This window comes from Stigmatopora argus, chromosome 2 (genome assembly GCF_051989625.1).
Source record: "Stigmatopora argus isolate UIUO_Sarg chromosome 2, RoL_Sarg_1.0, whole genome shotgun sequence".
Classification (NCBI taxonomy): domain Eukaryota; kingdom Metazoa; phylum Chordata; class Actinopteri; order Syngnathiformes; family Syngnathidae; genus Stigmatopora; species Stigmatopora argus.
Window position 1 is genome coordinate 382,501 of NC_135388.1, and position 27,500 is coordinate 410,000.

Sequence of the window (27,500 nt, forward strand, 5' to 3'; positions counted from 1 at the left end):
AATTGACTTGAAGTGGGAGGGCGGCATTTCCAGGGGAGTTTTGACATAATCATTTACTAAATAACTGCTCGTTGGTTTGATTTTTGCAGAAAAAAATGACGTCAATTAAAATGGAATTAACGCATTGACGGTGATGGACGTCCAATCGCGTCTGCTGTGAATGAAAATGAGTTTTTCCGTTTAAAACGAGGACTTTGTTTTCATTGGTCGTCAAATTCGGTGATTTTTTTTTTGTATCTTGGAACAAAAGCTTTCCGTAAGATGAATATTTTGTATATAGTGTTAGCGCTTCTGTAGCGACGTCATTAAAAGTTAATAATATTGATGAAAGAATTTGACGAGATTTGGAGGCGAGGTTCACAAAACGGAAGCACGCGATTGGCTGAAAATGGTCTGGCGTTGAATGAGTAGAGGTTCAATTCACTTGAAGTGGGAGGGCGGCTTTTCGAGGGGAGTTTTGACACAATCATTTACTAAATAACTGGTCGTTGGTTCGGTTTTTGCGGAAAAAAATGACGTCAATTAAAAAGGAATTAACTCATTGACGATGATAAGACGTCCAATCGCGTCTGCTGTGAATGAAAATGAGTTTTTCCGTTTAAAACGAGGGCTTTGTTTTCATTGGCTGTCAAATTCGGTGATTTTTTTTTTGTATCTTGGAACAAAAGCTTTCCATAAGATGAATATTTTGAATGTAGAGGTAGCCATTTTGTAACGACGTCATTAAAAGCTAATAATATCGATGCGACGGATGAAAGAATTTGACGAGATTTGGAGGCGGGGTTCGCGAAACGGAAGCATGTGATTGGCTGAAAACGGTCTGGCATTGAATGAGTAGAGGTTCAATTCCCTTCTGTAGCGACGTCAACAAAAGCTAATAATATCGACGCGCTAAATATTGATGGATGGCCGAGTAACGAGATCTGGAGTTGCGCTCGATTGGACCGACGGAGTAGCGTCCAAACATCCCGGCCCCGCCCCCATTTCCTGTCCTCCCCCCGCCCACCTCCTTCCTTCCTTCCTTCCTTCCTTTCATCTCTATCACTCACTCTAGAGCAATTTAATCTGTTTTTAATCCTTTCCTCTCCTCCTCGCTGTCACTATCAGATTTCTTTTAAAATGTTAATCCCACGCCGATAACCTTCTTTTATGACAGACGCTCGCTCGCGCGCAAATATGTCCGGCTAGCGTTGAGCGTTTTATTTGGCTTTACCTTCTCGGCTCGGCGGGCTTGTGTGCGAGGAGGGGGAATCCTTTTATCGCACAATGGCTAATTTATATCCATTACCAGCGTTTTCAATCCTTCTCAGCGCGCCTGTCACTGCCTTTGGCACGCGCGTGATTAATGTGATCTAATAATAGGGCGCCATTATATTTCCTTTGGTAAAACATGTGGCAACATCCTATTCGCCGCACTTAAATTCATTGGGCCCTTAAAACACGCCGTTCGCCTTTTCAGAAGCAAAATGACTGGCGGGCTAACGGTACGCGTTAGCTTAGCGTGGCTAACCCATGAGGGTTTGGGGAGTTATCTTTTGATTGACATCTGCGTGACTTTTAGGTTCCATTTTGGCTACGGAGTGGCCTAGAGCAAGGGTGTCAAACTCGGGTTGGTTGGCGGGCCGCTTTAACGTCAACTTGATTTCACGTGGGCCGGACCATTTTAGATATAATATTTTGATTTTTTTTATATAAATGGATTAAAAGAACTGGATTAAAAGCCCTGAATATTCAGTTTTTATAGCTCTAAAACAATGTGTTTTTTTTTAGCTTTTTTACATATTTTTTGATTTTACAAAATGATTTTTGAACTAAAAATACAGAAAAAAATGGCTTAAAAATTTACCATTATTGATTTAAAAGGGGACAAATCAGAAAATTTAATATACATTTATACATGTGGGCCGGACCATTTTAGATATAATATTTTGATTATTTTTTTATAAATGGATTAAAAGAACTGGATTAAAAGACCTGAATATTCAGCTTTTTATAGATCTAAAACAATGTTTATTTTCGCTTTTTTATATACATTTTTAGATTTTACAAAATGATTTTTGAACTAAAAACAGAAAAAAATGATTAAAAAAATGACAATTATTGATTTAAAAGGTGGAAAATCAGAAAATTTAATATACATCTCTACTCTTCATTTTAATTTGATCCTAAAACAGAAAGTCGCAAGGCACTCATCATTGACTTTCCCAGGCCACATAAAATGATGCGGCGGGCCAGATTTGGCCCCCGGGTCACCACTTTGACACCTGTGCCTTAGTCCTACGTCAATATAATAAAAGGTGAAAAAGAAAATCCTATTCCCAAAAGGCCAAAAACGGCGTATACGTAACGTAACATGTCCCTGATTGGTTTAGCCGAAAGTTCGGACGAACGGCGCACTTTAGCGAGAAAACACGGCGAAGTTTTGGGCGGGAAAATCCTCCGCCGCGTCTATTCTACCGGCAGTGGCAGGCGGTCATGTGGCGGAGTTCCCGTCCGCCACGTCTCACTACCGCTCCTTGTCACTTTTTAAACACGAGTGTCAGCGAGGCGCCGCCGCCGCCGCCGATCCGTGTCAAAAGGTACAAAACGAGAAGATCACAGTCGGGCGGGCGCTTGAATCCTTAAAGGACGTCTCCTCCAACGGGCTGGCGGCGTTTTCAAAGCCGCCGCCACCGCGTTCCTAATCTGGCGGCCTGTCAGTTAGCCGGGTTTCCCGGGAAAAGAGGAGGGGGGGTTGAGCTACCCCCGCCGCAAAACACGGCGAGCGAGTGAGTCGCGGGAATCAAAGCGGGAATATTAAACGAGAAGATAAGGAGGGCGGAGGCTTTTGTGATGGCCGCGCACTCTGACCTCCGGCCGTTATCGCCACAATTACGGGCGAGGGTCAAACGCCGAGAGCGATTGGCGGGAACGATGCCAATTAAAGATGGAACGCGTTGGTCATTTTGCATTTGGACTGGTCGGGATGGAATTTGAAGGATTTTGAAGGCAGATTGTCAAATGACAATTAGTCTGTTTGGGAGCTTCTCATTCATTTTCTTTTTTTTTTTTTTTAGACCTTTCAGGGACGGCGGTCACTTCAAAATTATCATCGATAATAGGGATGTCATATGGCGATGGTATATTGTTGCTTGCCAGTGAGGAAGTTGCCATTCGCTCACAGAACAGGTTTCGTAGTACTGTATTTTCACAACTATAAAGTGCACATAAGTCTAAAATTTTCTCCAAAATAGACAGGGCGCCTTATAATCCAGTGCGTCTTGTATATGGACCAATACTAAAATTGTTATCACGATAAAATCAAATGAATCAGTTGATAGGGTACACCGACTCTACTATTTTCCCGTAGACAAAGTACTGCGCAGTGACTGCTGGGATATGTAGTAATTCTTTTGTCAATAAACCCGATGGATTGTGGCCTGTATACATCGACATCAACACAGCTTGACGAAGCATGGAAAGCACCGTTGGAAAAGTTACGCTAGCTACCAGCTAGCTACTATTGGCGAATGGATTATGGCCGCCTGGACGAACGTATAAAACTCAGCGTTTTTGATGACTCATTTGGACAATTGTTCATTCGGACACAGAAAATAAGGACTTTGATGGATTTGTGGGTGATGATGACGTGAGTAAGTTGTAAAATAGCTAAATAAAGCACAACCCAACTCAGTTTTGCTTCCGTTGCCTTTTTAAAAACGTCTTTTTAGCGTGTGGGTGTAGCGTGTAAGAACTATACATCCCAGCAGTCACTGCGCACCGGAACCCGGAAATAGGCTGCTTTTTTTACAGACTCTTTCTACAAAAGTCGTTTGGCATTGTGCCGACTCATCCCGTAAGTTTCTGTGATGTCATCATTACGCGCCGACAGTTTTTTAGTCGAATTGAATGTCACCTAACTCTTTCACTCTCGTGCATTTATTTTGCTATTTTACAGACACTTTCTTTAAAAAGTCGTTTGGCATTGTGCCGGCTCATCCCGTAAGTTTCTGTGATGTCATCATTACGCGCCGACAGTTTTTTAGTCGAATTCAATGTCACCTAACTCTTTCACTCGTGCATTTATTTTGCTTTTTTACTGACGCTTTCTACAAAAGTCGTTTGGCATTGTGTCGACTTATCCCGTAAGTTTCTGTGATGTCATCATTACGCGCCAACAGTTTTTTAGTTGAATTGAATGTCGTCAATAGCGGGTGGGGGGATGTCGTCATCTTTTTCAGCGTGCGTACAGGTCGGATGTTTGTTCTCGCCCGCTTCCTGATGTTAGCCGACTAGATCTGTAGCGGAAACTCATTTAGCGCGTTAGCGATAGCCTTCAAACCTACAATTCCCCTCCGTGTCTTTTGTATCCGCTGCTGTTTCTACTCACCGACGCCCCCCCGCCCCAATCATTTCCCTTCCACCTCCTGCACCCCTTACCCTCCCCTCCCTCCCATTCCCCCCCCCCCCACCCTCCACAACACAACACCGCGGAGTCGTTAGGACCCTCTCTTCATTACTTGAAAAAAAAGCAATCATTAGACACCAGAGTATATACGTAATTAGAAAATCACTTCCTTTGCAATGGCGGCTAAGTAGTTTACATACTGTAATTACAGGGACAAAATCAATTTTTAATCATTTCACTGATTGGGCTCATCAGCTCAGTAGGAACATTGTATCCTGCTTGTTGTGCCGCCACCGCCGCCGCAACATCTGGGCTAAAACAATTAGCCTTTTGTGGAGTCGGAGGACGCTCGGCGCTCGTCTCCGACGACGACGACGCTTTGGCTTCCGGTGGAAAGTTTTGCCGGTCAAAAATATCGACAATTCACCTCGGGTACAGTTTGGGCTATTCCAGAGTCACTTCCTGTATCATTTGGGTCACTTCCTGTTTGTATTAGGCCATTTCCTGGAGACTTCATTTTATTGACACACCTGTAGTTTTTTTCCAGGATATTTCAGGTCACTTCCTGCCGATTTTAGGCCCTTTTCTGTACATTTGTTGCTTTTAGGGCATTGTCGGGTCACTTCCTGTTCATTGGCCACTTCATGTCGAGACTAAATAATTTGCAGAGCACTCACTGTTGGTTTTTACGGTATTTGTGGGTCACTTTTTGTTGCTTTTGGGTCACCTCGGGTAGAGTTTGGGCTATTCCAGAGTCACTTCCTGTATCATTTGGGTCACTTCCTGTTGGTATTAGGCCATTTCCTGGAGACTTCATTTTATTGACACACCTGTCGTTTTTTTCCAGGATATTTCAGGTCACTTCCTGTCGGTTTTAGGCCCTTTTCTGTACATTTGTTGCTTTTAGGGCATTGTCGGGTCACTTCCTGTTCATTGGCCAATTCATGTCGAGACTAAATAATTTGCAGATCACTCACTGTTGTTTTTTACAATATTTGCGGGTCACTTTGTTGGTTTTGGGTTACCTCGGGTACAGTTTGGGCTATTCCAGAGTCACTTCCTGTATCATTTGGGTTCATTTTCTGCTCTTAGTTCATCAATACCGGCCTGCCAGTCCAAACGGAGGGAACCTCTATCCCCGTCAACGGCACAGAAAGTATACGGGTGTCGTGGTGACGAATCCAAAGGCTATTTTAAGAGGAAATGGATAAAAAACAACATATTGCTCTTTTTAACACCTCTTGTTGTTTTTATCCCACGTGGTGTTTTCGCTTCGAGCGCTTGGAACGAAGCCCTGCGGAGATGCCACCTTGCCTGCGCTAACGCCGAAAAATAAATAAATAAATCAGAGGCGGAAAGAAATAAATAAAAATCCACTCCGAAACGGACGCGCGGACGTATTTAAAGCGCCGCCGACCACGTGGGAATAAAAAGTGGCCGTAACTTTTATTGACGTCGAAGGACGGGAACGCCGTTGGGGTGGGTCGGAAAAGGCGTGCATATTAGCCCCCCCCCCAATTCCAATCTGTCATACAAGTGTAAAAGATTGCGATGGCGTGTGCGTGCGCACGCCGCGGCGGGCTAATCAAACGCTTTGTATTCGCGGGCGAAGGCGGACGATCGATGGGCATTAGCTTCCCCTTCTCTCGCCGGCTTTGAAACGCAGGAAATCGCATTTGGAGAGGGTCCGGGGCGGGGGCGGGGCCGAAGGCGGGGGGGGCCCGCCGAGGCCGCCAGAAATCGGTTAACGCATCGATCGCCGGCCCGCTATGCAAATCGCATTTTGAGCGATCGATGGCGTTCATTAACGGCTTGGTTTTAGCCGTTGGGGGACGGCGGGGGGCCCGCTTTCCCACAATTCAATTGGACCCCGAGACAGCCGGCGTCGTGGCGCCGGCTCGCCATCGACGGCCGAGGGCGTCCGGGTGAGTTGGTGGCCTCATGGACGATTTTTGACGGCTTCAAGTCTACCCTATCCTCCCTTTTCGATACTTAATTGTAAATATTCCGTTATTTATTAGACATATGTACGCATAGTTTGCGTTATTCATTTTATATTAAAGCAACCCTGAAAAATGGACATCTTACAGTTATACGGTTATCATTTAGAACACTTCAATATCAAAACAAATACTATGTTTCCGCCTTATCTTAACAAGTATACTTCAATACTCTACATATACTATAATTATGTCCAATTACAATTTGTTTATTAGCAATTATCTGTAGTAAATTAAGATTTAATTTCAATTTTCCTTTACATTGCGGAGTGGCTGATTTGAAGGTTTTTACATGTTTTGGGGCACAGGTGTCAAAGTGGCGGCCCGGGGGCCAAATCTGGCCCGCAACATCATTTTATGCGGCCCGAGAAAGTAATGCATGAGTGGTGACTTTCTGTTTTAGGATCAAATTAAAATGAAGAGTATAGATGTATATTAAATTTCCTGATTCCCCCCCTTTTAAAACAATAATTGTCATTTTTAATCCATTTTTTCTGTGTTTTTAGTTCAAAAATTATTTTGTAAAATCAAAAAATATATTTAAAAAAGCTCAACTAAACATTGTTTTAGATCTATAAAAAACGGAATATTCAGGGCTTTTAATCCAATTCTTTTAATCCATTTATTTTAAAAAAATCTAAATATTATATCTAAAATGGTCCGATGTTTATTAAATTTCCTTATTTCCCCCCTTTTAAATCAATAATGGTAATTTTTTAATCGTTTTTTTCTGAGTTTTTAGTTCAAAAATCATTTTGTAAAATCTAAAAATATATTTTTAAAAAAGCTCAAATAAACATTGTTTTAGATCTATGAAAAACGGAATATTCAGGGCTTTTAATCCAGTTCTTTTAATCCATTTATAATAAAAAAATCTAAATATTATATCTAAAATGGTCCGGTCCACGTGAAATCAAGTTGACGTTAAATCTTGTTTTAGGGTGTTAACATACTGTAAAACAATGTGGAAACCTGTGGCTTTAAACGTAAAAAAAAAATAAAAATTATAATCTGGTCCGTCGACTGTTAGCAAAAATAATCGCCCATCAAAATCATTATTTTTGGCATCCGCAATCGCTGTAAATGGCAACGGAGGAGAAAAAATAAGTCACATGACATGGCTGGGGGGAGAAAAAAAATCATGTAGAATTGCGCTAATCGGACTAACGTCGAAGCGGTGCGATTCGGGGAATAATATCCATTTATCGAAATAATTATTGGTCCCAAAATGCTCTTTAGCGCTTTTGCTTTGAAGCCAGCCAGCGTACCAGCCAGCGTTTTGGATGCGGGGCGTCGGGGGGCCGGGGGGAGGAGTCGGTCGGGGGGGCTGAGGTGGGGGGGCATTGGGGGGGTCGGGTGCTTTTGGGTTTGGCGGGTGGGCCTGCCTTGCTCATTTGGAGAGCTTTAGCAATTATACAATTAGTCAGGAATGTAGGCCAGCGGACCCCGGATAACAAGTTCCCTCCTTTGCTTTCTAGTTAGCTTCTCTAAACAGGAAGTCAATTCATTTACAGCAAAAAAAAAATGCGCCCCCTCCCCTCCGGACCCCGTTCCCCGTCGTGCCCACGGTCCGACCCATTTCAAGCGGGAGGGCCGGCGGCGGCGGCGGCGAACCAGCAAAGCGGCGAGCAAGCGTCGGCGTGGCTCGCGGGTTGCCACGCTGATTTTCCCGTAATCCGCGGGTGCTGATTAGGACGCGCGCAAAAGCTCTTAAATCATTATCCCGCCATGTAAAAAAAAAAAAGAAAATATATAAATAATGACGGTGGTTAACTCCTGCCAAGTGTGACACTTGTCCCGCAAATGAAGGTTGTCAGAAGAGAGACTTCCGCCGGGATGCCAATCACGTCTTATTTATACCCGCCGAGTCGCTAACCGAGGCCGGAGATGCTTCGGAGGACAAAAAGTCGTGGAGAGAGAGAGAAAAAAAATGGACGTTTTGGCTATTTCAGGAAGCCTGACATATTTGGAAATGTCATGTATTGATAGTTTTAGCATTGGCAGACTTTGCTAATGCTACGCTACACTTTAATGGGGCAAATACATACACTTTAATGTATCTATGGGGCCAATTTCTACATATTCTTCAGCAATTTTAAGTGAAACATCAAACTATTGCTTCTAGAGTTTTAGAGATACTTCATTTACAGTGGTACCTCGACATACGAGCTTAATCCGTTCCAGGACTGAGCTCGTATGACGATCTTCTCGTAACTCGAGTGGACGTTTCCCATTGAAATGAACTAAAAACAAATGAATTGGTTCCAACCCTCTGAAAAAACACCAAAAACAGGATATTGGATTGGAAAAAATGTTTTATTTCTTCTAATTCGCCATCTACTAACAAAGTAACACATAACTAGTGGTTTAATAGTAATAAAATGTGCTTAATAGAAGTAAAATTAGACGCATTTCGCCGGGGTGTTTAAAATAATGAAATAGCATTATATGCCATGCCTGGCTGCGTCTTTAAAACGGTGCGTCCTTTGTGTGTGTAAAATACAAAAATAACACTCGTTACTGACACTGCGGCTAAAAATACGATGCGCCGTATAGTCGTGAAAATACGGTAATTGTATATTTTTATGTGGTTTTGCCTTTTGGAGGTCCTCATTGTTTTTTATGATTTAATTATTATTTTCAAATGTTCACATCTTTTTAGCCTTATTTACACATTTACTATCTCATTTAACACAATACACTCATTTGGATATACCGTATTTTCACGACTATAAGGCCCACCCTCAATGAATGACACATTTTATTTTTTCCATATATAAGGCGCACTGGATTATAAGGTGCCCTGTCTATTTTGGAGAAAATTTAAGACTTTTAAGTGTGCCTTATAGTCGTAAAAATACGGTACTATTAGCCTTTTTTTTCTCTCCATCTCAAATTCTACTACTTTTACCTTCCATTTCAAGTGTAAAAATGTTATTTTATTCTGATTTGCGAACGCGAGCATGATTTGACTGAGATAAAAAGGTCTTCCTGTTTTAAACACGCTTGGTTGGCATTGAACATTTTGCTCTTTTCTTTCCCAGAGAGAAAAAGAGAGCGAAAAAAGAGCTTTGTATTGATTTGGAATTTAACGCAGATCAATTTTCACAAAGCGCAGCTCCCTCTTCTCAAGAGCCCCTCCCCCTCTTCCTCCCCCTCTTCCTCACCCCTCATTTTTTTCTACTCTCTCACTCCAATCCCGTGTATAATATTCATATTTACGACGACATGACTCCAACCGAATACAATCACCTTGAACATTTTGCTTTATCAAATATATACCAATCCATCCCTATCCTTCTCACTGTACCAAGAACAACAATAACAATTTTAAAACAATTATTAAAAATTATCTTAATGAGAATCTAGGTCATTAAATGCAATGTATCCTCGAATTCTTTATATAATAACCCATATCTTCATCAACACTATTTTGTAGATTATTTTGGTTCAATCTAAATTCAAAAGGGTGAAGAATGATAACATCATTACCAGAAATATCATAATAATAAAGACTAGTAGTTGCATCAATGGTTAAAACACAAAAAAAACGATAAGATGACCTCATTGATCTAAAAATAAATTCCCAAACAAACTAATTTCCTAATTTTCACCAGGCGCTTTGTCCAATAAGTTTACCCCGAGGAACATGTTGTTCTTTCCAGGACAATAAACGCAGGAAACAACAATCCCACAATGCAACACTCACTCACTCACTCGCCATATTTTATTCATATGAGCACCAGATTGTGTCATCGTCGCATCGCCTTTCCCACACAGGAAGTGACATCAAAGACCACCACGCGACACCCTTTCCACGGGAAAACCAGCGAGCGTTGCGATTGGTCGCGGGGAGAAACACGGACGTCCGATATCGTGATAGTCGTTCAATCCGATCGACAATTTATTGGGTCAACGTGGATGAAAGTGACATCAGTCTCAAAAAGGGAGCGGGGTCTAGCACCATATGGGTCGACGTGTCACGATACCTTTTTCATGATTGGCTATAAAAATATGAAACAATTATGGTGGCGTTCCCCCCCACTCTATTTTTGAATGGACGCTAAACGGACCGGTCGCCAAGGTTAATTCGATCAAGTAGTGCTGCAACCTAAAACTCAAAAAGGGGGCGGGGTCTATCACCATATGGGTCGGCGTGTCACGATACCTTTTTCATGATTGGCTATAAAAATATGCAACAATTATGGTGGTGTTCCCTCACTCTATTTTTGAATGGACGCTAAATGGACCGGTCGCCAAGGTTAATTCGATCAAGTAGTGCTGCAACCTAAAACTGTTCAGTGTAAACAGCATACATGCTTTATTCAATTGTAATATTTCATGATTTACTAAAAATTGGGAGTGGATTTGACTTTTAAGACTGCGGTATATTAAATTGGCATCTTATTTTTCATAATCCAGGAATAAAAAACAATACGATATTGCCGCACAGCACTGGTGGTAAAAGAAAGAATTGAACCTACCTTTTGATGGACACCGATGGCGAACTGGTTGACTTTCCAAAAGAACTTGGGACTTGGGGGGAGGGGCAACGCCAAACTGCAAAAAGAAGAACATTTTCAGTCAAATCGTTTCAACACGGACAGAAAAACAAACAAAAAAGTCAATTTGAGGAGGACCATTTTTGATTGGATCAGAAACCAAGAACAAACTTACAGTAAACAATACTGGGAACGAGAATTTTTCCTAAAACTACCGTATTTTCACGACTATAAGGCGCACTTAAAAGTCTTACATTTTCTCCAAAATAGACAGGGCGCCTTATAATCCAGTGCGCTTTATATATGGGAAAAAATAAATGTGTCATTCATTGAGGGTGCGCCTTATAATGCGGTGCGCCTTATAGTCGTGAAAATACGGTATAGAGATTTTTTTTTAAAGTAACAAGAGACTTTTTTGGACAGAAAGAGAGAGAAAAAAGCATGGGTCGCACTTGAGTGTGAGTTGCAGGCCCAGACAAACTGGGAAAAAATACATGACATATCATAAAACTTCAATGGCAACCAGTAAGCGAAAACTTCAAAATAAAATGAATACATTTTTTTTTACTCTATTCCGCTCTCACGATGGGGCCCAATTTCCCATTTCCACACAAAGCCATCAGGGACTTCCCTGCTGTCAATTTCAAATCGTTTCTAAATCAGCCATAAACAATTCATATTTTCAAGTGTTATTCCTTGAGAGCCATACTCAGAACGTAAAGGTAAAAATACAGCAAAGGGCATTTTTTTAGTCATTAATAATAAGTACAAAAGTTATTTTGACAACATTGTTGCGCTGTTGCTAATCAATGTAGAAGAGTCTAATAAAATAAAATAGGATTAAAAAGGTGCTAGAGGTGCAATCAATTCCACAGTGCTAATGTGACGCTCCCATTGGTGCATTCGGGAGTCGGATCTCTTTCCATATTTTAGCTCACGGGTTAGCGGAGAGCCGTACGGTACATCTAGTTTGTGGCTTTAATAGGCAGGCGCTAACTCAGGGTTGGGCAAACTTTTCGGCCCGGGGGGGCCACATTGACTTTAAAAAATTGACAGGCGGGTGGGCCGGGTCAGCACAAGATACGATACATATAAAAACTGCATCCTTTAACAGTACATATGAAACATAAACAGTGTCAGTTTGTCCAAAATCACAAAACCGACGGCAGAATTGCCCATGCAGGTCATCCAATGATTTCCTGTATTTTTTCACATGCGGGGGCCTCTTTTAACGCAACCAGTGGGGGGAAATGAGCAAACGACTTGTCTGATATTTGCTTGAAAAATAAAACCAGCTTGGTTTTGAAGGCGGAAGGTTTGCTTGCATCAAAAAAAAGATAGAAGGGCTGTAAAACACGAAAAATAAATAAAAGTGGACAGAGCTACTGCCACAGGCTTCCGCGTGACGGCGCCATCTTGGAAAAATAATATAATCATTTGGACAACGTTGGGGGGCCGGATTAAAAGGCATAACGGGGCGTATATGGCCCGCGGGCCGTAGTTTGCCCATGTTGCGCTAACTATTTCCACGCTAACAACGGTCCTGGCGGATGGCAGAGAAGACTCGCAAAAGAGAGAGCGAGCGGTCTCAGGTTACGCTAGCATATGCGCTCAAGTACGCCACGCCTTTGGTGAACAAGGTAGTCGGAGGCCCCTGGGAGCCAATTTAGATTGTGACTTACGGCAACGGGATGGCTTTGTACGCCATGCGGGTGGCCCCCGCGCAGGGAAGCCCCCCCGCCACATCTGCGCCCCCCCCACTCCCCGCGAGGCAGTCGTTAGCGGGACGACTTTTAAGAGACGGCGCTTGATTGACAGCCCATCTTTGCGTCAAGTGCGACAACAACGCCGCGACGCGCATTTGAATGGAAAACAAATAAGGCAGCCGCAGAATATGGCGGATTCCGATGTCGGCTTTTAACTCGTTGACGACGATGGCCGCGATGCCGACCCTCCCGCTTCATTGGCGGACCACCGTGAGACGAATGTTGTGATGGTGGATTAAATTGTTCGGATTGTTTGAAATATGGTTGTTTGAAAATATTTTAAATGATAAAAAAAGTAAATATGATCTTTTTTATATACATATTTGTAAATGAGTTAATATTTTTATTAAAATGATGTATGAAATAGCTAAAAAAAAACAAATATCCTTAAGGTTCTCTGCTAAATGCAATGCAAAAGCATTGATTTTGATGGCAAATGACTGCTAGCTTGTCAAGTCACCAAGTTAGAGCCAAATTAATATTATTTTTGCCTATTATATTTCTTGCCAATCTGATTTTTCACAATAGCGATCACATGAAGGCGATCATAGTGTAGAAATCTGAAAAATGTGACACTCACTGTTGACCTCTGCATTTTTCTGACGAATGTGACGTACAACAAAATTAGAATTCACTTTTTTGTAAAGTTACATTAAACGTATGTTTGAGTGTCTGTATATATTAATCCAAGTTAATTTAAGTGTTTGTTCCGTTTACGAGTGCGTTGTGGTGGGAAAAAAAAGATAGCTATAGTTGATAGCATGTGAGCTCCAATGTAGCAATGCTAATGCTGCACAAAGTGCCATGTAGACGTGTGCTTTTTTTCTTTTTAATTTGGCATGTCTGAATTTTAGTTCTGCGGTGTGTTGATGAGCAATAAACATCTGTTAAGGGAACCGTTGTCTCATATGCAGTCGATGGGCCAAGTTTCAACACGCATTTGTGCCGAGAGCAAACACACACACACACACGCACAAAATGAGCGCCCCATTTTTATTTACTGTGCGAAAAAATGTATTTATGGGATATCACGACAGACTGGTTTACCGGTGACATGAATTAAGCAGAGCGGAGGAAAGAAACCATTTGACAACGAAGGGAAATAAAGAAAGAAAGAAAGGCGAACAACAGGTGAAATCAATGACCAATCACACGGATGAGCCATATAGATGGAAAAAAAACATATTTGAAAAATACTAAACATATCAACTGGGAAGAGGAAGGTCAACTCTTCCACAGGGCGGCCGTGTTAACAAATATACTTTAACAAATATTGAGTACACATTTGCTTACATCGAGGATTACCCAAAGTAAAAAAGGTGACTAATCTCCCATTTTAAAGATAATTAAATTGATAACGATTAACATAATGGCCCTTTGTGTCCCTTTTTGTTTTATATTTAATAATATATTTTAAATAAATAAATATTTTATCACTAAATAAATTCCCTTTTTTAATTTAAGTTTAAAAAAATACTTAGAATAAATATTAAAAAACAAGGGTTGTGTTTTCCCTTTTTTTAATTCAAGTTTAAAAAAATACTTACAATAAATATTAAAAAACAGGGGTTGTGTTTTCCCTTTTTTATGATAAAACAAATGATCAATGAGTATCAATGAGTATCAATGAGTATCAATGAGTATCAATGAGTATTAATGAGTATCAAAGACTATCAAAGACTATCAATGACTATCAATGAGTATCAATGAGTATCAATGAGTATCAATGAGTATCAATGAGTATCAATGAGTATCAATGACTATCAAAGACTATCAAAGACTATCAATGAGTATCAATGAGTATCAATGAGTATCAATGAATATCAAGGAGTATCAATGAGTATCAATGAGAGTATGCATGTTGAAGAGACTAATAAAAATATAAATAGCAATGCTAGATGTAATGTCAACACCACAGTACCGGCGTGACGCTCCTATTGGTGCATTCGGGACCATATTTTCAACTCACAGGTGAGTCACATATACCTTCAGAGTCATATGCAACCACCAAAAGAGCCACATACGGCTCCCAAGCCATAGGTTCCCTACCCCTGCAATACATGCTCGTGCCGGTCGGAAACGGTAAAAGAAAAATCCGTCTTTCGGTGGGTCGGTCAGTCGGTCGGTGGGAGTGTGACGGTGTGGAAGGAAAGACGAAGGAAGAGGAGGGGGGAGAAAAGAGAGAAAGAGAGAAGAAGAAGAAGAAGAAAAAAAGCTATTTGGAGGCCCTGTCACTTGTGATTAGGAGGCCGACGTTCATGTTTGTGAGGAGGCTGAGTGCAGATGGCAGAGTGGAAGAAATGGATCACTAATTTTAACAATGATTAATGAACAGAGATGGAAAATGAATTACATCCCACCACGCGCGCACCCTCCAAAATCCGTTGCCAGACACACCAACCTGCTCGGGATTATACGCTCCCTCGACGGGCGGGTGTGCGCTTGTGCGGGTGTGCGCTCGGCTCTTCCACCGCGCCGCGTGCGCGTGTGCATCTTTTGTCCAATCGTTCTCGTCTTATTTTCTGTCTCTGTTCTGCTTATGCTCACATGGGGGGTGCCGGAGCCTATCCCATCCCACTATAGGCAGTGTGCAAGGGACCCCCGAATGGGCATAACGAGACAAACAACCAATTTAGCGTACAATTAGCCTAGCCCTAACCCTAACCCGATCAGGAAATGTCGGTTAAAGCTCAGAACTCACCGGGAATTGAACCCTCGACCTCAAAACCACGAGGCAAATCCCCTAACCACCTCTTACTGTCATATATAAGAAGCAGAAAACCCACCAGGTAATGAACCGTCCATCTCAGAACCATGAGACAAACATGCTAACCACTCAACGACCTCTCTGTTCCGCTTATGCACACATGGGGGTGCCGGAGCCTACCCCAGCCCACTATAGGCAGCGTGCAGGGGACCCCCGAATGGGCATAACGAGACAAACAACCAATTTAGCGTACAATTAGCCTAGCCCTACCCTAACCCGAGCAGGAAATGTCAGTTAAAGGTCAGAACTCACCGGGAATTGAACCCTCGACCTCAAAACCACGAGGCCAACGCCCTAACCAACTCTTATTGTTGTATATATATATTTTCAAAAACATTTTTTGGGGGCTTCTCCTTTGGTACTATCCCAAGTTTGTCCTATTGGAAGTGAGGTGTGGGTTCCCTCCCTCCCTCCCGAGTCAGAAGCTTTTGGGCAGAGCACTGAGCTGACATGGGAACAGCCTGCGCGTATGTTAATGTATATTTTAATGGCCTCGGAGAGAAGCTTTTTCACGCCGCTAAGTGCCAACCGCCACCGAGGCCAACCACTCATTCATCTGTTCGCCCAACTGCTGTCTACACACACGCTCGCGATATGTCGGTGCTCTCTCACACACATACACTCTCACACACACACTCTCACATACACATGGTGAGGACGCAGACACCTGAATGAATGAGCGTGCACTTTCATATGGTACGCGATTAGACAGGACGTTGGTATTTGAGTGCCATGGATTCAGACATTCCACGCCATATTCTGCAAAACGTCGCATTGACTTAAGCGGCCTGGATTAGCGACGGCTTCCTCATTGATTTAAATATAACATTTTTTGGTAGGACTGTAAAGATGGCGTCGCCATTTCAGACGTCAAACCATTTCAATGCGATAGAACAAGGGTGTCAGACTCGGGTTGCTTCGCGAGCCACGTTAACGTCAACTCGGTTTCATGTGGGCCGGATCATTTTAGATATAATGTTTAGATTTTTTTTATTATAAATGGATTAAAAGAACGGGATTAAAAGCCCTGAATATTCAGTTTTTTATAGATCTATAACAATGTTTATTTTAGCTTTTTTTTAAATATATTTTTAGATTTTACAAAATGATTTTTGAACTAAAAACAAAAAAATGGATTTAAAAAATGAAAATATTGATTTAAAAGGGGGAAAATCAGGGAATATAATATACATCTATACTCTTCATTTTAATCTGATCCTAAAACAGAAAGTCGCCACTCATCATTTACTTTCCGGGCCACACAAAATGATGCAGCTGGGCCAGATTTGGCCCCTGGGCCGCCACTTTGACACTTGTGCCATAGCACAACAGAAAACGTAACTAAAAGTCCCGTCGTCCTTCAGTTGTCAATTTCAATAAGCCTATCCTAAACACACATTGCGTTTTATGTTATTTGCACTGGAAGGGGCAACGGTGAATTTTTTTTTATCACTTTTCCACTTCTTTGTGTGGGTTATAACTTCTTTTGGGGGGTTTTGGTTTGCTTTTATTCACTTTACTAGACTAGAAAATGAAAAAAAAATGAATCCGGGCTGCAGCCATACGATATTCTCAACACTATTATTAAAAAAAAGTCCTTATAGCCCCAAAAAAGTTCCGTTTTTTTCTTCAATTTCTACCTTCACCCCCCGACATCCATCGCCATCAGTTAAACCCCGCCTTCCCGGTCCCCCGCCTCGATTTTGTCACCCTTTCTACGTCCCCGCCGCCTGCCAAACAAAATGTCTGCTCCGCCGTCTGCCGCACGGTAGCATTAGCACGGCGGCTAATGTAAATAAAAGCGACGCCGCTTTGTTTGCCGCTCGCACGCACGCACACACAAACGCGTCTTGGCGACTCCCCTCGGCGGCGGCGTGGTGTAAAATTATATAAGGCTGGCGCGGGGCTTAAAATTTTGTCGAGCTTTTTGAGAAAATCCTGCTTATGGTTGCCGCTCGGTGCCAAAAAGTTCATCTGGTCTGTAAATTTAAGCGCGGATTACAAATATTCAAATCACGAGCTTACTGTTCAAATAAACATTTGCGGCGGCGAGGGAGGGAGGGGCTAAAAAGTTGCGAGGCACACACACACTGGCCGTAATTCCTCTTCGGGGGCACCGCCCCTTTCCCTCGCCGCTCATAAAAGCAGCGCCAAAAAAAAGATGGCGAGGGGGGGTCGAGGAAGTGCAAAAACAAAAAGTTGGGCCTCATCTTGACGCTGCATAAACACGCTTGATGAAATATGTCATTAATGTAATTGTAACCACCTCCTCCGCAATTACCGCAGCCAGGGTGGGCTCGCCGGCCGGGACAATAGGCCACCTTATTATTCAATGGGTGGGGGGTGAGGGGGGGGGTCTTTTGGGGTGGAGGGGGGGACGCTAAGCCGGTCAGCTGCTCGCCACATGCTAGAAATAACAAGCAGTGAAGTCACACTGGAGTTGGGAAAAAGCGTGCGTGAGAGCGAGGAGGCGTGATGTCACCGTGAGGTCATCGGCGGACCGGGGGGAGGGGCTTGTCGCGGGGTAAAGCGGCTAGCGTCGCCGAAAAGACGAGCGCTAACGGCGATCTAGCGTGACAGATTCACGGGCAGTGTTCGGGAAATTATTTTTAAAAGCTTCGCATTAACTTTACATTTTTTTTAAAGGTAGAAATTAATAGTTTTTTTATTGTTGCACAATTCTCGTATCGATTAAAAATCCATCTAAAATTTACTGTGTTTTAGGTGGAAATGAAAGATAGGTGGCTGCACTTCCATTCCAGTCCACTAGTTGGTAGCGTGCAGCCGCCGTGCCTCGAAATCTGCCTTAATCGACTTGTCGAAAACTTGGCCAGTTTTCGGGAAATGATTTTAAAAAGCTTCGCATTAACCTTACGTTTTTCTAAATGTAGAAATTAATAGTTTATTTTTATTTTTATTGTTGCACAATCCTCGCATGAATTCAAAATCTGTCTGAAATGATATTTACACCTGTGTTTTAGGCATAAATGAAAAATAGGTGGCTGCACTTCCATTCCCATCCACTAGTTGGCAGTGTGGGAGCCGCCGTGCCTCAAAATCTGCCTTAATCGACTTGTCATCATCCTTCGAAATAATCATTATAGCACTTTGAGATGTTTTTTTCATTGCAGAATCCTTCATTTAAGCAGGAAAAGCTAAAAAAATGTCAGTACGTCGTTCAAATGTTCCCTTTTAATGCCAAATGAGAAGAAAAACACTATAAATGTACTTTTATGTGCATACGATTATTATTTTTGCACAATATTGAATGACAAAAATCGGGATCGAACCTAAAGATGACAGGAATACCATCGCCGGATATTTGGCGACACAAACCGCAAAGTTTCGTCTTTTTTTCTCCTATTTTTTTGAACTCGTCAATCTGTCACGGCCTCGTCGCGAAGCTCCCAATTACGCGCAATGTCTAATTGTCACAAGAAAGGCCGTTTGTTGTGCGCTCGCTCTCACAATTAACAACGATTCAAATGACGGCGTTTTGTTTGAAGGCCCCGCGAGACTTTATATTTTTTTAGGCAAGTAGGGGGTGTTGGTTTTTTTTTTGAGTGTTTTTTTGTTTGTTTGTTTAGGCGCTTAAAACGTCTGTCGTTTGTTGTCGGCGCCACCTCCGGTTCAAGCGTTTGCCGATTGATGAAAGTTTGCCGGCGCACCTTTGTTAAAACGTTCTTTAATTGGTCGGCGGATGAAATAAAGAAAAGAAAAAGAAAAAGAGGGAAAGCAAACAAACACTTAGTGGGAGCTTTAAAGAAGAAAACTTCACATCTGTGAGCGAACAACAAGAAAAAGCGGCCTTTGAGGTCCGCTTTTTTTGCCGCAAAATGATTTGGACTAAATAATCAAAGCTTCACGGCGGCTCACGAGCCAACTGATTGGAACCGTTCGTCTGGCTCGCCGTTGACGCCATTAGACGTCCAATCCCTATCCCGTATTTAGAATGTATCCCGGCCAACATTCCCATCATTTGGAAATCAATCCATGTCCATAGGCACAAAAAATGCAAATGTTTTTGACAAAAATGTACAGTTCTTCCACCAATTTTGACCTCAACCGATGGCCCCATTCAGTTTCAATGACCTTTAGTGACCCACACCGGAACAGGAAGTGGCCTATACAAGACTAAAACAAGTCTACAGGAAAGGACCAACAGGACTACCGCAGAATGATAATAATCAACAGAAAATGATAATAATCAACAGAAAATGATCCAAAATCAACAGGAAGTGTGCTTAAATGAACAAGAGGAGTCCCCAAAATACCATAAATCCGACAGGAAGTGATCCACAATGTCTAGAAAAGTCAGGAAATTTGTCAAAGTGAGCCTGTGATGCCCAAAAAATGGGCAGGAAGTGAACCAAAATCAACAGGAAGTGACCCGAAAAAGCCTGGAAATCTCCAGCATATGACCCATGAACACGAAGTGAGCCTAAAAATGCAATAAAATCAACAGGAAATTGGTTAAAGTGAGCCTGTGATGCCTAAAAATGGACAGGAAGTGACCTTTAACACCCCTAAAATGAACAAGGAAGTGACCCAATGAAAAATAAACAAAGATTAAAAAACATCGAAATATTAAAAGAGAATACGAACTGTTTGGGGATGGGAAAAATAAATGCTGAACGATGAAGCATTTCTACAATTTGGCGTTTTAGACGGTTTATTGACTATCAAAATAAATGCAGATTGACCACCGTATTTTCACGACTATAAGGCGCACTTAAAAGTCTTAAATTTTCTCCAAAATAGACAGGGCGCCTTATAATCCAGTGTCGTGAAAATACGGTAGTTCTTCTGGGGACCCGAGTTCAGCCGCCGTCGACGGCGCCCGACGTCTAATCCGAGAGGCGCGTTGCTGGAATCCAGAAGCCATCTGGTGGCGGGGGTGCCGGTGACGCGGGCGACCGCACGAGCCGGCCCTTAACGACTGGCGCGTACTCTAAAATGGGTCTTGGCAGATTATTTGCAGGTACTTGACTTGCATCTGTTTGCAATTTTCCGAGCCGTGGCAAAAGAACGTGGCGAAGGAGGCGGGGCTACTTGGAATCGCGGAGATGACGACGGCCGACCATCGGTGGTCCGCACCTGGACTCTGACGGACGCGCAATCAAACTTGAGGAATCGTTTTACTAAATTGTTCACGTCAGTCAGAGAAAAAAAAACATTTTCTCCATTTTAAAAACAAATGTATTTAACAATACAGACGCTCCCCTACTTACGAACATTCGAGTTACGAACAACGGTACATACGAACATGTCTGCAAATTGCGTTTATGTCCAAAAATGTTCGTAAGTTCCATTTTGTATTGCGCGCCTTTTTCCGAGTAGTGCTTCTTTCCGCCGCTAATACCGACGACGCCTGGCGCTGTGAGAGCTCAGCTCACCCAGCATCTCTTCTTCTTCGTTGCAATGCGGAAGTGCGTGAATGTATCTCCAGTGTGCAAAGAACCTTTTTCATTTGTATCATTAAATATCTCGTGCAGCCATTATTCAATATGGTTGGTGAAAAGCGAAAGGCTTCTATTGAGGGGGGTGCAAGGAAGAGGCAAGCCATTTCATTTGAAACCAAAGTGGCAATAATAACGAAGCTTGATGCGCGTGAGAAAGTGGTGAGCGTTGCACGGGAATACAACTTGAATCGTTCGACCGTCAGTACCATTTAAAAACATAAAGATCGAGCAGCAGGACCCCAATATTGAACATTGCACAAAGTTTGCCAATCAATTGAATGATGCCATACAGTGCTACCGCATCATTTATGATGAAAAAAAGAAGAAAACTGCAATCGTCATTAGATAGCTTCTTTCGGCCACTTTCTAGTAAATCTCTCTCTCTCTCTAATGTATGTATACAGTACTGTATGTATTCTCTCCATTTTATTAAGTGTGTTTTTTTTCAGTACAAACCAATGCATGTTACTTATACTAGCCTTAAACATACAAATGCACTTATATAAACCTTCAATATACTTATATAGGCCTTAAACATAAATTATAATACAAAATATAGCACTGAGCAACTTAGGAACAAATTCAACTTATGAACAATCGCTCGGAACCTAACTCCTTCGTAAGTAGGGGAGCGTCTGTACATCATTCAAAAGTGAAGTGAATGACTGAATTGATTGATTTAAAAACAATGAGGTCGTAGGGAAGAAAAAAATGTCCTCCAATAGCACTTGGTTTTCTTTTACTCTGTTTCCTATTTAAATCTGAAGAAGCACATTTTTTAATGATTAACGCGTGTCTATATTTGATTCAGTCGTTCACTAAATTCTCTCTATATATAAAAAAACAAAAATACAAAACTGACTAATACCATAATGTGATTAATCCAGATGGATTCATTACAAAGTCACAACTTAATTAGATTCTTTTTTTAATCAAGCCCCACCTACTAAAATAAATACACCACTAAATAATGAAAAATCTGTCACTATTCCTTTCATTTTTCTTCATTATTTATAATATATTCCAACTTGAGTCCAAAAAATGAACACTTTTCTGGTCCTAAACACAATATATATTTTTTAAAATATTACCAAGTCATCTGATAGATTTTTGGTGTTTAGAAGTGATGATTTTAAATGTCTATGTTGTGGAAAACAAGTCGTCGTCGTGTGCTATTTTCAATATACCATGAGAAGAGAATGCTAATCATGTGCTTAGCATGTTTTATGTAGCGGCCATCTGCTTGCTCGTACTAATCAAACCTTTAATAATAAAAGCCACATGAACAATTGAGGCTACCTAAAAATTCAAAAGGAAGAGTACATCAAATGTATTGTTTTTGTTTTTTAACATGTTTTTAATCCAAGTTACGTGTACGCGTAAATGGTGCCAACTGCCAGTGGTTAGCCGAAAAGTGCTCCAGCACCCCGGAGGGATAACAGGGGCGGAAAATGAATGAATGAAAAGCAAACTTTATTTTAAAAAAATTATAGTACATCTATTTCTTAAAACTGAGGTAAAGGAGTATAATTATAGTATACAGTTTTATATTTTTTTCCCATAAAATATATTATTGTTGTTTATTCAAATGAAATGAATTGTATTAATCATTATATTTTAGAGATGCAATAATAAATTAAATATGTAATGATAAAATAAAATGATTTATTTTTTAAAGTTTTTATTTTATTTAAAATTTTCCCACAAAATGTTGCTCATTATCCAACTCCCACTACCCTATTTTTGAATATTACTTTTTTATTTTATTTTTTGTATTTTTTTATTTTTTTTTGTAATTTTTTTTATGTATTTTTTTTTTTAAATTGAAAGATATATTTTTGTGCCATAACGTAACATAGTGTTCCTTTTTGGGACCTCGTTAGCCAATAACGAGGCCGCGGCGGCGGAAAAAGCCCAGCGAGGAAACGGGGGCGGCGGGGGCGGCGGGGGCGGGGGGTCTTTGCGGTTTACCGAGGGGGAGGGGCGCCGAACCTCCGTAATTAAGATCACTTGGCAGATTACCTCCGGCGACAAAAGCGTGCGAGCGAGCGGTCGCCCAAATTGGAGGGGGAAAAAGGACGGCGGGCAATGACTGACCTCTTCCAAAGTAGCCAATCAGGGAACCGCAAGGTTTCGCATAACTACGAAAACACGCACAAGTAAAACGAGTCGTTGCAGATTGATGAAAAAAACCCACGCGGAATCAAACACACGTCTGTTAAGGCGTCCAATGCGGCGGGCCAGATTTGGCCCCCGGGCCGCCACTTTGACACCTGTGATCTAGGTGAACATTACACAAAAAAAACAATGAAAAGTGTAACATAATATGAGCGCGAATGACAAAAGGACGAGTGAAAACTCTTTTCAATGGACGGCAGAGAGATGATTGGACGCCACGGGCACTTGGATTTAATGTCTAAAAAAACGGGTTAAAAAAGCCTTCGTCAGTGTTTGTCGGACATTGACGCAAATGTCAACAAGGCGGAACACAGCGCCATCTGTCAAACACGGCTAGGAAACTTGGATTTATTTTGGCTATATTTGTTTAATTGCGAGCAAATACGCGGCCATTTATTTGGGAGCGAGCGTCTGCTGAAAACATCCTTTCTTTGGACTTTTTTTGTTTCTTTTTCTTTCAAAATGGCCTTCCGGTCCATTCGGATTGGACGCCCGGCGCCGTCACTGGCAAAGAAAGATGGCTTTTTGGCAGACTGCCACTTTAAATGAATTGGACGTCTATCGGTGTCCATTTTGGCTCACTTCCGGCTACTACTTCCTATTGATTTCAAGTCACTTTCTATACGTTTTGGATCATTTCCTGTAGATTTTGGGGTCCCACTAGGTCACTTCCTGTTAACTACTGGATGCCCAACGTCCTGATCTAATCACATTCCACTTGAAAGTCAGCTAACATGCATTTAATGGCATTATTATTGAGTATTTTATGTGTTGCACTTTCTCAACGTGATTTGGCATCCCCTTGAAAGCAAAAAGAGAAGAAATAACATTTTTGTCAAACTATTTGGGGTCAAGATCAAGTCATTTTCCCCATTGAAAATCAATGATTTAACGTCTAAGCCAAGGGTGTTAGACTCGGGTTGGTTTGCGGGCCGCTTTAACGTCAAATTGATTTTACGTGGGTCATTTTAGATGAAATATTTAGATTTTTTAAATTATAAATGGATTAAAAGAAGTGGATTAAAAGCCCTGAATATTCAGTTTATTATAGATCTAAAACAATGTTTATTTTAGCTTTTTTTAAATATATTTTTAGATTTTACAAAATGATTTTTGAACTAAAAACACAGAAAAATTGATTAAAAAATAGATCTAAAACAATGTTTATTTTAGCTATTTTAATATATATTTTACAAAATGATTTTGAACTAAAAACACAGAAAATTTGATTAAAAAATATATCTAAAATAATGTATATTTTAGCTTTTTTTTATTTATTTAGATTTTACAAAATGATTTTTGAACTAAAAACTCAGAAAATTTGATTAAAAATAGATCAAAAACAATGTTTATTTTAGCTTTTTTTCTATTTTTAGATTTTACAAAATGATTTTTGAACTAAAAACAGAAAAATTGATTAAAAATAGATCTAAAACAATGTTTATTTTAGCTTTTTTTTTTTGATTTTTTGATTTTACAAAATGATTTTTGAACTAAAAACACAGAAAAAATGGCTTAAAAATGACAATTATTGATTTAAAAGGGTGAAAATCCGGAAATTGAATCTACATCTATACTCTTCATTTGAATTTGATCCTAAAACAGAAAGTCGGCACTCATCATTGACTTTCCCGGGCCGCACAAAATGATGCGGCGGGCCAGATTTGGCCCTCGGGCCGCCACTTTGACACCAGTGCTCTAAGCAATGCGTCTCTATGTACAAAAAAATCAAATTCCATAAGTAGAGACCCCGCTACATGTGCGTACACGTACTCGATTTGTGTTGAAAATTGCGTATCGCCGGAACGGGCGCCGAGACTTGCTTGGACGGGAGAGCGACTGATGACAAAACGCGTGGACAGCGCTGGAAAAAGAAAGCCGCCGGCCTTTTGGATGGAGTCTTTAATTCCACGCCAGCGTGACATTAAGACCCTCCGCTTGACTCGCGTCGGCGCTGACAAATGCGGCGGCGCTTAATAGAGGTGCGGCGCCATTTGCCGCCACTTTTATCAAAGCCAATTTATCAAGGGCGCCTCGTCCGGAGGACAACATCCCGACGGCGTCGAGCGCGTCGAGCGCGTGGTCCTCCTCCCTCCTTCTTCCTCGCCGTCGGCCGCCTTTCGCCACAATTAGTCCGACGAGAAGGAGAAGGAGGGAAAGACCTGAAGTGCTCGTTACGCACGCCTCGATTGTTTGCAATTAGGCGGCAAAAGTGGCCAATGAGGATGCTAAAGTGCGGCCCGGGGGCTTCCCGCGGGCCCGCTGAGACTTTAAACGGGCCTTGTCGTGACCTTCGGCGACCTTTCTTGGTTTGCGCTTCACTTTTTGGGGGGATTCAATGACACATTTGAGCTCACCGGAAATAACGGTCGTCGGGAAAATGCCGTTTTTCTTGAAAATGACTCACGACTCAAAATAGAGGTTGAAAAATAGCGTTTTTTTCAGATATGTGCTCGTGTTAAATCATTTTAAGACTAGATTGGACCGTTAATGTCCCCTAAAAAGGACGAGCGCCAAAACGGATCGGACGCCAAGCGCCGTCAACTGTGCGTAAATGCGAGCGTTGACGGCCAGGTCTCCATTTTACACGAATTGGACGGCGTCGACGGCCAAATAGTTGAATGAAGCAGTCTTGCTTGGGCTTGTTTGTTTGTTTATTTGTTGATGTATTCTTTTGTTTCCTGAGTTTTCAGCCAAGTGGGACACAAAATGGAGGAAATGACATGGCGGGTCAACGCTTTGTCGCTCCTAAGGACAAAACAAAGACAGCTAACAAGCACGCCACGGACGGACGAAGGGACGGGAAGGACGGCGCCGTGGCTCACGGTAGCCGAGCTAAGCTACGAGAGATTAGACGCTAGATGTCCAGTTTATCTGCTTTTTGTCATTTTAAAAAAATGTCTTCAAAAGATAAATATTTCACTAAAATAATATGGTAAAAAGATAAATATTTCACTAAAATAAAAGATAATATTTCACTTAAATAATATGGTAAAAAGATAAATATTTCACTAAAATAAAAGATAAATATTTCACTAAAATAATATGGTATAAACATAAATATTTCACTAGAATAATATGGTAAAAAGATAAATATTTCACTAAAATAAAATATAAATATTTCACTAAAATGATATGGTAAAAGATATTCACTGATTGATTATTTGGGTCATCGATTGGCGAGAGATCATTTCATCAGAAAGCAACAAAAAAGTGCCCAGAAAGGACCGTAAAACTACAAAAAGTGACATGAAATCCAGAGAAACGCAGCCGCCAATGGCCCAAAATCAACAGGAAGTGACACGTGAACAAGAGTACAATCCAAAAGTCATGAACAACTAACCCAAAAATCAACAAAGAGAAAACCCAACCAAAAATCCAACCCTAAACCAACAGGAAGTGACCTCAGAACGCCCTTAAAATCAACAGGAAATGGTCCAAAATGCACAAGTTGTAACAGTGAATCAACAGGAAGTGACTGGTAGGTAAATCCACTAAAAATGTCAATAAAGCGAAAAGGGCCTGATTCAAATCCACGTTTTAACGCGGCGCCGTTTCCTTTTTGGGGAAAAACCCACACACTAAAAAGCTGTCTTTCATAGCCCCGCCCCCCTCGTCCATTTTCCTCCGTCCGTCCGTCCGAAGCGGACTCGGAATTCCGATGGAGGTATTGTCAAAGAAAATGTAATTGGGCGGGCGATAAAGGCGCTCGCGCTCCCCGAAGCGCTAGAATATCCCGCCCGCTATTGTGGTTTTAACCCTGGCGCGGAATGTAAACGCTTTCACATCACATTTGTAAGCTCCCGTGAGCACGCGCCGTTCCTCTTTTTTTCGCCGTCCGCGCTATCCAATCGAACTTTTCGCTTTGCTTTTAAGCCGCCGACGTCAAAGGCGCGGCTCGCGGGCCCGGAAGTGGCCCGCCGGCCGGGGGTCCGATCCGTGCGGTTTTTCCGCTCGTTCGTACGCAATGAAATGCCGCAAAACCGGATGTGCACTTTGCTACATTTCCTATCCGCCAATCACATTGGTTCATTGGCTTCCTGCTTTCGATGGCAGCCAATGAGATCATTGGGAAGGTTAAAATGCCCCTAAATGGCCCCAAAACCAGGAAATGGCCCAAAATCAGCAAGGACCAACAAACGAAGCAGTAGTATCCCGGAAAGTCCGTCAAAATCAATAGGAAATGATCCAAAATTGAACAAAAGTGAAGTAAAATTAACTATGTAAATACATACAAAGCGCAACTGACTATTTTTGTTCATTTAAAAAAAATAATAATAATAATAATAATAAAAAAATAACAAATAATAATAAAAATAAAAAAATAATAAAAAATAAATAATAAATAATAAAAAAAATAAAAAAATAATACAAATAAAATAATAATAATAATACAAATAAAATATACAAAAAATAAAAATATTTTTTTTAAATAATA

At 41.4% G+C, this 27,500-nt stretch overlaps 1 protein-coding gene across 3 annotated transcripts in view; it reads right to left on the minus strand.

Moving 5' to 3' along the window:
• znf536 (zinc finger protein 536) overlaps window positions 1–27,500 on the minus strand; it is a 278,695-nt gene that overhangs the window by 129,696 nt on the left and 121,499 nt on the right. For all 3 annotated transcript variants that reach the window (XM_077620102.1, XM_077620101.1, XM_077620100.1), the window contains one exon: window positions 10,872–10,947. The gene's annotated coding sequence lies outside the window, so the exon portion shown is untranslated. The remainder of the gene's footprint in view (window positions 1–10,871; window positions 10,948–27,500) is intronic.